Source organism: Plecotus auritus (genome assembly GCF_963455305.1).
Source record: "Plecotus auritus genome assembly, chromosome: 9".
Lineage (NCBI taxonomy): Eukaryota > Metazoa > Chordata > Mammalia > Chiroptera > Vespertilionidae > Plecotus > Plecotus auritus.
Genome location: NC_137783.1, coordinates 62,241,887 through 62,251,522, shown reverse-complemented (window position 1 = coordinate 62,251,522; position 9,636 = coordinate 62,241,887). Strand labels below are relative to the sequence as shown.

The 9,636-nt window shown below is 53.0% G+C and overlaps 1 pseudogene across 1 annotated transcript; it reads right to left on the bottom strand.

Moving 5' to 3' along the window:
* On the bottom strand, positions 1-1,580 carry LOC308233529 (cofilin-1-like; annotated as a pseudogene). The gene is made up of 2 exons: positions 1,101-1,580; positions 1-146 (listed from the first exon to the last, which is right to left on the bottom strand). The product of its transcript is annotated as a cofilin-1-like (transcript).
* Between the last annotated feature and the right edge of the window lie 8,056 nt (positions 1,581-9,636).

Below are 9,636 nucleotides of genomic sequence, written 5' to 3'. Positions count from 1 at the left end.
TCATTTGCTTTTCCCACCCTTTGGTGGAGTGTACTTTGGGTATTCCCTGGGTGTTACACCAGCCTCACACCTCCACAGAGTGGTCAAGTGGGTCCCCATTTGCACCTCCGATAAGTGTACCATCTGAAAACTTATTTCCTTGCGACCTTTTTAATGGTAAGCAGGGAACTGAAATTCTCAAGGCTTTTTAGTTTTTCTTCTTCTAAAAAAATGAGTTTAAAAAAACTGTTGGATGACTCAACAGGAAGCTTCAGGGTGATGAAGACACTGGGGTTGTTTCAGAAAATGTGGGATGAAAAAAGAAACATTTGAAGATTGAAATATTGCTTTATAAAATACGCCATTTAACCAAATAAAGTAGATGAATCCAGACATAACTATTTCTTTTATATCTCAAAAGTTTTATATGTTCACAATGAATACAAGTTGGAAAAAATGAGACAGTTTGATAAGGCATTGTCATCTATCGGATTAAATAAAGTGCTTTTCTAGTTACAGGAGGATGGACTCATTTCCTGAGAAGACTCTGCCTCCCCTTGTCCTTCTAGATTTATTTTTAATTAAGTGAGGCTTTTTATTGTTCTTTTTCTTCCTTTCTTTTTTTTAATTAGGAGCTCCTTCCTGGTCCTGCTTCCATGAGTGGCCGTGAGCAGGTGGGAAAGAGGAGGGGAACCAGGCAGCGTGGGGAGGGGTTATCTTCACAGCATTCCATTTATACACAGAACTAAACAGACACGCACAGGGTCACTATCACGGTTAGAAGTTCCAGCACGGGAAAGGGGAGGAACAGGTTGCAAGTAGGGGTGTCATTAAAAAAATTACAGGTCCTTTCCAAAACTGGGGTGCCTGGGGTGGGGAGACTTTATCTGTTTCAACCCAAGAGGAATCAGAAGATAGAAGCTATTTGGGAAGGCCAGAACGGTCAGGGGTGGAGGGAGAAGGAAGCTTCAGGGGGTGGGGGGCTCTTTGACAACTGGGTGAAGGAATTGCCCTCCCCCCACTGGGATCTCCGCAGCCCTCGGGTCTGGCAGAAGGGGGGCAGCCTGCAAACCCCCTCCCCGACAGGCAGGTGCTCCAGGCAGGGGGCTGGAGGGGCTCACAAAGCTTGCCCTCCAGGGAGATCACAGCACTGCCCCTAGCTTCTCTGCCAGAGGGCGGCAGTCCTTGACCTCCTCGGAGCAGTTTGCTTGTAATTCATGCTTGATTCCCGTAAGCTTCTCCTTGGTGGCATCCTTGGAGCTGGCATAGCTCATTTTGCTCTTAAGGGGTGCAGACTTGGGGCCCTTGAAGATAAACACCAGGTCCCCTTGCTCTCCTCGGCTTCATAGGTTGCGTCATACAGGGCGCAGCAGCAGTCTTTGTGCGGCAGCATCTAGAGGTGGCGGAGGGGTCGTGTCCTGTCTGGCCCACATCACCCCCCAGGATCTCCTTGCCCTCTTCCAGGATGATGTTCTTGTCTTCTCTCGGGCAGGAGAGCACCGCCTTCTTGCGCTTCTTCCCCTCCTCTGGTGTCGAGGACTTGCACCTTCATGTCATTGAACACTTCGATGACCATCAGAGACAGCCACACCAGAGGCCATGATTCCGGGAGCAAAGGAGACAGCAAGAAGAGCCTGGAAAGGGGCTGCTAGATTTTTTTTTAACTTTGTGAAGTCACTCCTACTTGCCCTTGACCAGGTCGCACTTTCTCCACACAAAAGTGTATGTGCTCTGGATTTGGTGCCTGTAATTGGCCATGCCAGGTACCACCAGCTCTGCCCCCTTCATCCGGGTCTTATGCTGGCTTCTCGCTGACTCTCCTCCTGGCGCTGTGCACACCCTTAATGCTAGGTGGGAGCAATTGCTCAAGTGCAGGCACAGGACAAGGCAAGCAGTACTCCAACCTCAAACCTTAGGAGTCAGGAGTTAGCTTCTTTTCCTTTCCTCCCATGGCCAGGAGGGGTGTGCCAAGAGCTTCTACTTGGTGTTTTCTATTGCATGCTTACAGTAGAAGCCCCTTTCAGCCAGGGGCAGTTCCTGGGCATTTCGGCCCTCTGCTGCACCTATGCATAGAAGCTGGGAAACGATCCTGATGACAGGCTTCATGGGGCATGCTGTTTACTTTTTTAAAGCTTCAGTTATCACCTGATGCTCTTTCCCCCCCGCCCCCAACACCCACCTGATGCTCTTAAGGCCCTGATTGGTAGACCCAGTTGGTGGTCTGAGTATTAAGAGATTCGTTTTATCTCAGAGCCAGGGTCAATTGTAACAATTTGGGAGTTCCCTCTTTACGTGGCACAGTTACTGGGCAAAGTCGCCACAGGTACCTTGGTGGAGACTAGGAGAAATGTGCATAGTGTGGGCTTGTGCTGGTTATGGGCCTCTTAAGTCTGGAAATGGGTTTACGAGGGGCTGCAACTCTAGTAAAGTTGGAGCTCTATTAACCAGACCTGGAATATATGTGATTATCTGATTACCTAGTTCACATGCAGTTGGCTTATGCCCTGGACTGAGTATTTCCTGCTGCCCACCTGCAGGGCACCTGCTTGTTTCCCGGCCCCTTGCGGTTAGGTAGACAAGTACATGACTAGTTCTGGCCAATCAGTTTTGATGTGTGTCACCTCAGGGCCAGAACATCTAATTGCCAATATGTCACTCTCCACAACACCACCTCTGCTTTCAGTCCGGCATGACTGCTCCATCAACCTGACCCCTGGAGTGAGAAGGTGTGACGTGCAGGTGCCCCAGCAACTGGCCACAGACTTACAGCATAAGCCAGAAATAAACCTTGTCATTCTATGTCATTAGATTTTGACATAATCTAGCATGCCTTGATTGATACAGAAATCGAAGCTGAGAGATAGAGTGTGTCTTAACAAAACCCTGAGTTTTGTGACATTGACTTGAGGATCACAAGGCAAGAAAACTGATTTACGTTGGTACATTTGTACCAACATTATGTTGGTACATTTGTCAAAATTGTTGCCTATAGTAACTTAGAAGGTAGATCATAAACCTAGTAAGCTTGTAGCTCCAGCGGAAGAGACTAGAAAACAAAATGCTAATAGCATGTGTTGGTCACGGTTGGCTGAATATGACAAGATACTTCAAGTAACAGAAGTACTCAGGAAGTAATGGACTAACTTATTATAAGCAGGAATGGAAGGGAATAGAAAGTATAGAAATTCAGGACATTGCAGGGTTGGAAGTGGCAAACGCTTCTCATCCTCAACAGGTAAGCTATAAAACTGAGAACCCGCTAAGCAAAAAAATGCAGGCAGAACTAAGCCTGTAGGCAAGGGACAATCAAGGGTTTCCTGCCACATCCTTCATGAAAATCCTTCCAATTGGACGGAATTGCTCAGAAAGAAGAGAATAAAGGGGTTGTTCTCTGTACTAGTTTTCTAGGACTACCATGACAAAGTACCACAGACTGGGTGGTTTAAACAGCAAAATTTAATTTTCTCACGTTCTAGACGGGTGGCTAGCTGGCCCCACAGACAATGGTACAACGTCCAAGATGTGCACTATGACCTTGGGATTCAGCTCTCCCAGTGCCTGCTGGGCCTGGGGGTGCCGCACACCAGTGCATGGGGGGTGGGGTGGGTGGGGAGGGGGAGGCCCCGCGAGGCCGCTCTGCACACAGCCATGGGGCTGAGGCTCAGTGGCCATTCTCCCCCTGCCTCCCCATGGCAGGCTTCCTGACACCTGCCGCTCACACCAATCCTCTGAGGACATCTCACATGGCTTACTGCAGCGCCATGCCTCCCAGGCCTCCCTGCCTCCCCGCCTGCCTCACCCAGGCTTCCCTGGGACTTCTTGCCCCCAGAGTGTTAGCATCTAAGTGTTTGCATCAGACGCAGTCTTCCAGGAACCTAGGCAAAGACAAAGCTCGATCTTCCCACTTTGTGTCACTGCGTCTCCCTGTGACGTCAGTTCTGCTCCTTCTCTACCCGGCACCTGCACCGGAGAGACTCTGGGCGGGGCAGCCAGTGACCGGAGCCTTCAGGCTGCAGGGGGCACTGAGGGAGGACAAATATCCAGATACAGAAACGGGAAAGGCAAATTCTAGCAGCCTCAGGACTTTACGCCCATTGCTGGCTTGGGGCTGAGGGATAAGAAACGTTCCTTCAAGGTTCTCTCACCTGGTCTGATAATCAAGTAGACATGAGACAGATTAGGAAGAGAAAGTGACCACATTTGCTTACACACACATATATGTACTGGAACCCCACATGCACCAGAGGCTCAGAGACAGGAAGTGAAGCTGCGGGGTATGTGACATTCTGAGCCAGAGGTGCCGTGGGATGAGGTGAGGCAACTCGAGGCTGCAGAAAGCCACAGCAGGGAGAGCACCTGCTCCCTCACCAGTTGGCCCTGCATGGAGCTGGGTGAAGTCATTCCTGGGGATGATTCTTGTCATGTGCCAGACCCTTAATTTAAATTCTTCTAGATAGTTTAGGAGAGGGTGGCAGAAATGTATTTTGAACCCACAGGGTCTCGGTTGCTTTTTGCTCACTGCATATTGCTGAGGCACATCTTGGGTGGCTTGTTCTGAAACCCTACACTGGTCAATTCTAAAACCTGTGAGCATGGAGAAGAGGCAGTGGCTAGAGTCACTAGAAATTCTTCATACAGGTCATCTCTTTCCTGAAAGTCTCCTGGAAGCAGGGGAGGGGGAGCTGGCGAGGTAAGACTAGGGTCACAGCAGTCATCGAAGGCTCTCTAGCAGCTTGCGAGTCAGCTGATGGGTCAGACAGGACCCTGGGGGGTGGGGAGAGAGGATGGCCAAGTTGGCTGTTAAACCTTTGCCGAGGAGGGGAGCCTCCTTATCCACAGGGAGGGTGGAGCAGAAGCTGGGAGTCTGCCTATGAAGACTGTTGACCTTCCTTCCCATTCTGCAATTCTGTGCCTCACTGAGCGCCACTCGTCTTTTGGGGAATTTCATTCCAATAACTTGCTAAATGCACTGGCATTTTGGTGCTCTGCCCAGGTCCTGTAGCACCCGTTCGTCAGGCCTGCGCACCCCTTCTTCTGAGGGCTGTACCTGAGAGCTCCTCACCCCTCGGCTCTGGTGACATATGTCCCTCCTCCGGCGTGCCCTGTAGCCACAGGTCATTGCTAGTGAGGAAAGCTCAGCTCCCCGCTTTGGGGTTGGATGAACTCCCAAGGGTAATTTACACTCCAGAGTTCCCAGCAGAGGCTGGGACTTTGCCTGAATTGTTACTGGACAGAGTGCGGGCCCAGAGTGGGTCTGCCTTGGGCCCACCAGTAGGGTGTGGGTTTTTGACCTCGTGCAGGAAAGATCTCACAACACGAGCCCAGGTGATTTTGAGAGTATATTTATGGGCAGTGAAACAAGGAAGGGTTTAAGGCAGAAGCAGCTGCAGGAGAAAGTCAGAGAAAAGGGGGCCTTGGAGACAGGTTCAGGGGGTGAGCCTGGGTCAAGCTGCCATGCCCACTGCTCCCCTGGTTACAAGTCTCATGGAGTCCCTTAGAGTTTAGGAGAAAAACAGCAAAGATGCAAGGCTCTTGCGAGGGTGTGCCGAGCCTCCTTTGTCCTCTCTCTCTCTTTGGTCGGAGGAATCCTAGGGAAGGACTTAGGGGAGGGTCTTTACAGAATATTTATTAGCTTTTCAGGTGCGTCCTTCAATATGTTGATTCATCAAAATGTGCTCATAGAGGGGTCAGGAGCTGTTTTCTGAGCGGTTTCATTTTTTTTTTTTTTTTCATGTTAAAGAGGAACTTTATTCCGCACTAACGAGTGAGATTCATTACGGAGGAGGGTAGAAAAACCAGGATTAGAGGAGGGGGAGGAGGAGAAGAAGGAGCCAGCCCGACTGCCTCACAGACTGGGGAGACAGCCTCATTTTTAAAGAACTTCATCATCATGAAGAGGCACCGGGACTGTCTGGAATGTGTGAGCCATTTGCTCCTACATGTCCTGGATTAGGGAAGGTCAAACGCATAATTTGTTAGCTGATTGTAAGTTGCTCAAACCATTTGGCCTCGTGTAGTTATTTTGTCTGTTTCCCTTATTTCACTTGGCAAGGATTTCCAAGGCTTCTTACTGTCAGGCCTCCTGATGTCCCTTTGGCTGCCTTCCTCCTCCCTGCTTTGCTCTCCCCACTCAGGTCTGGCTGGCCCTTCCTACCCTGACCCTTCAGAGTTCTTAAAATTGAAGTCCCAGGAATTCTGAATCAAAAGTGGCAGAGTGCTATCCAGGTGGGCCCTCGAGGCTGGCCGAGAGTGCCCTCCTCGCCACCCGCCCCCCCCCCCCCAAGGTGCTCTGCAGGTGGGTGGAGGCAGGACCTGGCAGGGGGGTGAGGCCTATGCAGTACCAGCTCTGGCCCCTCCCCTAAGGAAGCTGCAGGGCAGCCTTTCCTGGGCCTCGCCCTGGTCAGCCCCACCCATGCAGCGCCACTGAGAGCGCTGGTCAGAGCCAGCTCTGAGCACAGGATCAGGCAGAGGGGGAGGCAGAGGGTGGGGAGTGGGCGGCTCCTCCGTAAGATCAGTTATTGTGTGGCCCTAGGAGGCACCCACGTTTCCCATGAGCACCCACCCTCCTCAGTGGGCCTGGTCTGGCTCTGAGGAGAGGCTCTGTCATTCCTGACCTTTCCCACTCTGACCCTTCAGAGGAGGCCAGCTTCCTCTTTCCAGCCTGGCTCCTGCAGTTGTCTGTCTCTGTCCCCAGCAGGTGCTGGGCCCAGGTGCTCACAGCCTGGCCCCAGAGGCCAGCCTCTCCCACTGGTTGAAATAGCCAGGGACCCCAGGCCTGGCTTCTTTCTCCTGGGAAACATCACTTCCATGTAAGGAGGAAAGATCAGAAACCCGAATCCAGGGAACCCCAGTGCTGGGCTGGCTGCTGGGAGAGGGCTGGGGTTTGGGTACATGCTAAAAACTTTGAGGTTTTTAGGCTCAGGATTCTGTAAAATCAAATAATGTTTTTGTTTAAGTCCCCAAATTAAGGCAGTTTGTTCTAACTTGGGCTTTTCTGTTCAGGCAGCCCAGAGGCTGCCTCACACAGGGGGCTGTGCTGTGAACCCCCAACATGGAGGAGGAGGAGCGGGGGGGGGGGGGGTGAGGGCGGGCAGAGGTCCAGGTCCCCACACAGACCCACTCTGAGTCCCACGTCAGGCACTTGGGGTAAATAAGCCTCAAGAAGGACCAGGGCCATGGATTCCAACAGCCAATCAAACCTCCGTGCAGACACTCTCCCATAGCCAACAAAGCAAGCTAAAAAGAAATCCTAAAACCCAGCGTACTGACCAACTAACTCACCATTTTCAGAGGAGAGCAGAGTACAGAGGTCCTAACAAAGACGGGCAGTGCCTCACCCAGCCTCATGCCTTCTTGTGCACGCCCCGCCTCGCAGTCCACGGGCAGGGGTCATAGACACGCAGCCCCACACTGTATCTCAGAGCAAGGCCCAACTGGGACTCCTGGTTAAAGACGGCAAGGGACACATGCATCTCATTTTGCTCTCTCCAAGACTTCCATTAACGTCACGGCAAATGGAAATCATGAAGGCATAACGATGGGGAGAACAGCAGAGGAATCAACAAAAATCTGGATTCTAGAAGCAGGTGGGTGCGTGGAAACCGACTCAGTAGGCCCAAGAAAGTCAAATCCTAAACCATCGTGGAGCAACCAAAAGACCCCCCATGGTCACCATGAGCAGCAACGGGGCCCTGGGAGAGTGAGGAGGAGGGAGGCCCCCCCGCCCCCCGCCCAAGACTGCAGGCCTCTGAGCCCTGCACCTCCACCTCTGCAGGGCCTCCCCGCAGCGCAGACAGAGGGTCTCCTCTCAGGGCGGGCCGGGGAGAAGGCCTGCAGGGGGCCTCAGGCCAGGGGAGCGGGGGACTGACCTGGGGCAGGAGGCTAAGGGGGTGCAGATGCCGCTCTCCCTCACCAGCCCGCTTCTCCTCACAGCCCTCTGGCGGGGGCGGGGGGGAACTGATTCAGGGGACCCTCAACAAGGGCCTGTGAAGAAGGGGTGGGGTTCCCCTAGCCTCCAGCTTCATGGGAGGGGAAACGCAGTGCCCATCCCCAAACCGCTGGGGCTGGCGGGGAGCCACTTCCAAGGGGCCCAGGCTCAACCGAGGGCGCATGGCGAGGTGATGTTCTTTCTAGAATGTGGGCAGGAGCCTCTTGACTTCTGCTTTGGGGTTTTAAGCAACAACAGGACAAGTCTCTTTCCACATCTTCCTAAACAAGATTCAGTGGTGTGAGCCTTTTACTTGTAACAGTGAAGAGATAGCAGGAGAAAGACTGAAGAGTCGAAAACTGGATTCCAGGAAGTGAAACTGGGAGAAGGAATGGACAGGCACTGCTTTTTATAATGAACTTTTTTGTATAACTTTATTTTTAAAGGATGTGCTGGTATCAATTAGATCACACCAATAAAACTACAAAACAAATCCAGGGATCCCCTTGCCTGGGCCTGCCCTCAGGGACCTGCGGGCGGGGGAGCCCACTCTTCAGTCCATCATTGGTCCCATCCTGGGTCCTCACCCTGAGGTGCCTGCTGCCGCCAACAGTTGAACCCGAGTGGGCAGGCGCTGCGACTCAGCTGCTCCCCACGCTGCTGTGAAATGGTGGGCTCCTGGTCCTCAGCACTAGGGGAGAAGCTGTGAGGGTTCTGCTCTCAGAAGTGGGGTCCAAGAAGCTTTAGATGGAAATGGGAAGGCCAGGGCTCCTGGCGGAGACACCGCCTCTCTCAGGGAAAAGCACAGAGGGCCGGCCAGCTGGAGGCCCATGTGTGGGCACGAGTCGGTCCCCATTCCCTTTGTGGCCAGTGGCAGGGGTGGGGGAAGCCCAGGAGCTGGCCAGCCCTTGGCCTGGTTCCCACGGCTTGGTCTACCCAGCTCTCCCCAGAACCCAGCAGCCCTGGGCCTGGCCCCTGCCTTGCCAGTGCGGCTGCCCCAGAGGAGGGAGCCTGAAAGCCTCGCATCTCAAGGCCTCAGCGACCAGGCAAAGGAGGAGGTTGATGCCCCGAAGGCCGGGTGCTCAGACACCGGTGGGGTGATGCTTGTCTCTTGTCAGGTGAAAGCCTTGCCTCCAACGAGGTTGTCATTGCTCTCTCCCTTTCACAGATAAGGGGTGGGGGGGCTCCGGGGCCAGAGGGCGTGGCCCGAGCTCGCACAGCCCTGCCAGGTGGCAGAGCTGGCTGATGGTGTTGGGGTGAGGTGGCGTGGCGTTGGCGCTATGCAGACACTGCAGCTCCGGGGCCAGGACTCCCTCCTGCACGTTTCCTCATGCCTGCTTGCCACAGGTGTGAGGGCCTCGTCCTGCAGTGAGGAGCCGTCGCAGGGATGCATGGCTTGTCACTGCCCAGACTGGTGGCAGATGGGGCAAAGCTGGGGTACAGCCAAGGTCCTGGACCTGCTAGGCTCCTGGGAGGGAATATGCAATGTTCACGGTTCTGGGATTCTGCCCACAAAGCTGACATGTCTACAGTCGCATCAAAGGACAAAGCCAATTCAAAGGATCCAAGATGGTGGCGTAGGTAAACACCTAAACTGCTGCCTCGCACAACAATTTCAAAACTACAACTAAAAGATAAAACGTCTATCACCCAGAACCCTGGGAAAGCTGGCTGAGTGAAAGTTCTACAACTAGAAGGAAAGAGAAAACAGCACTGAGAGGTGCATAAGC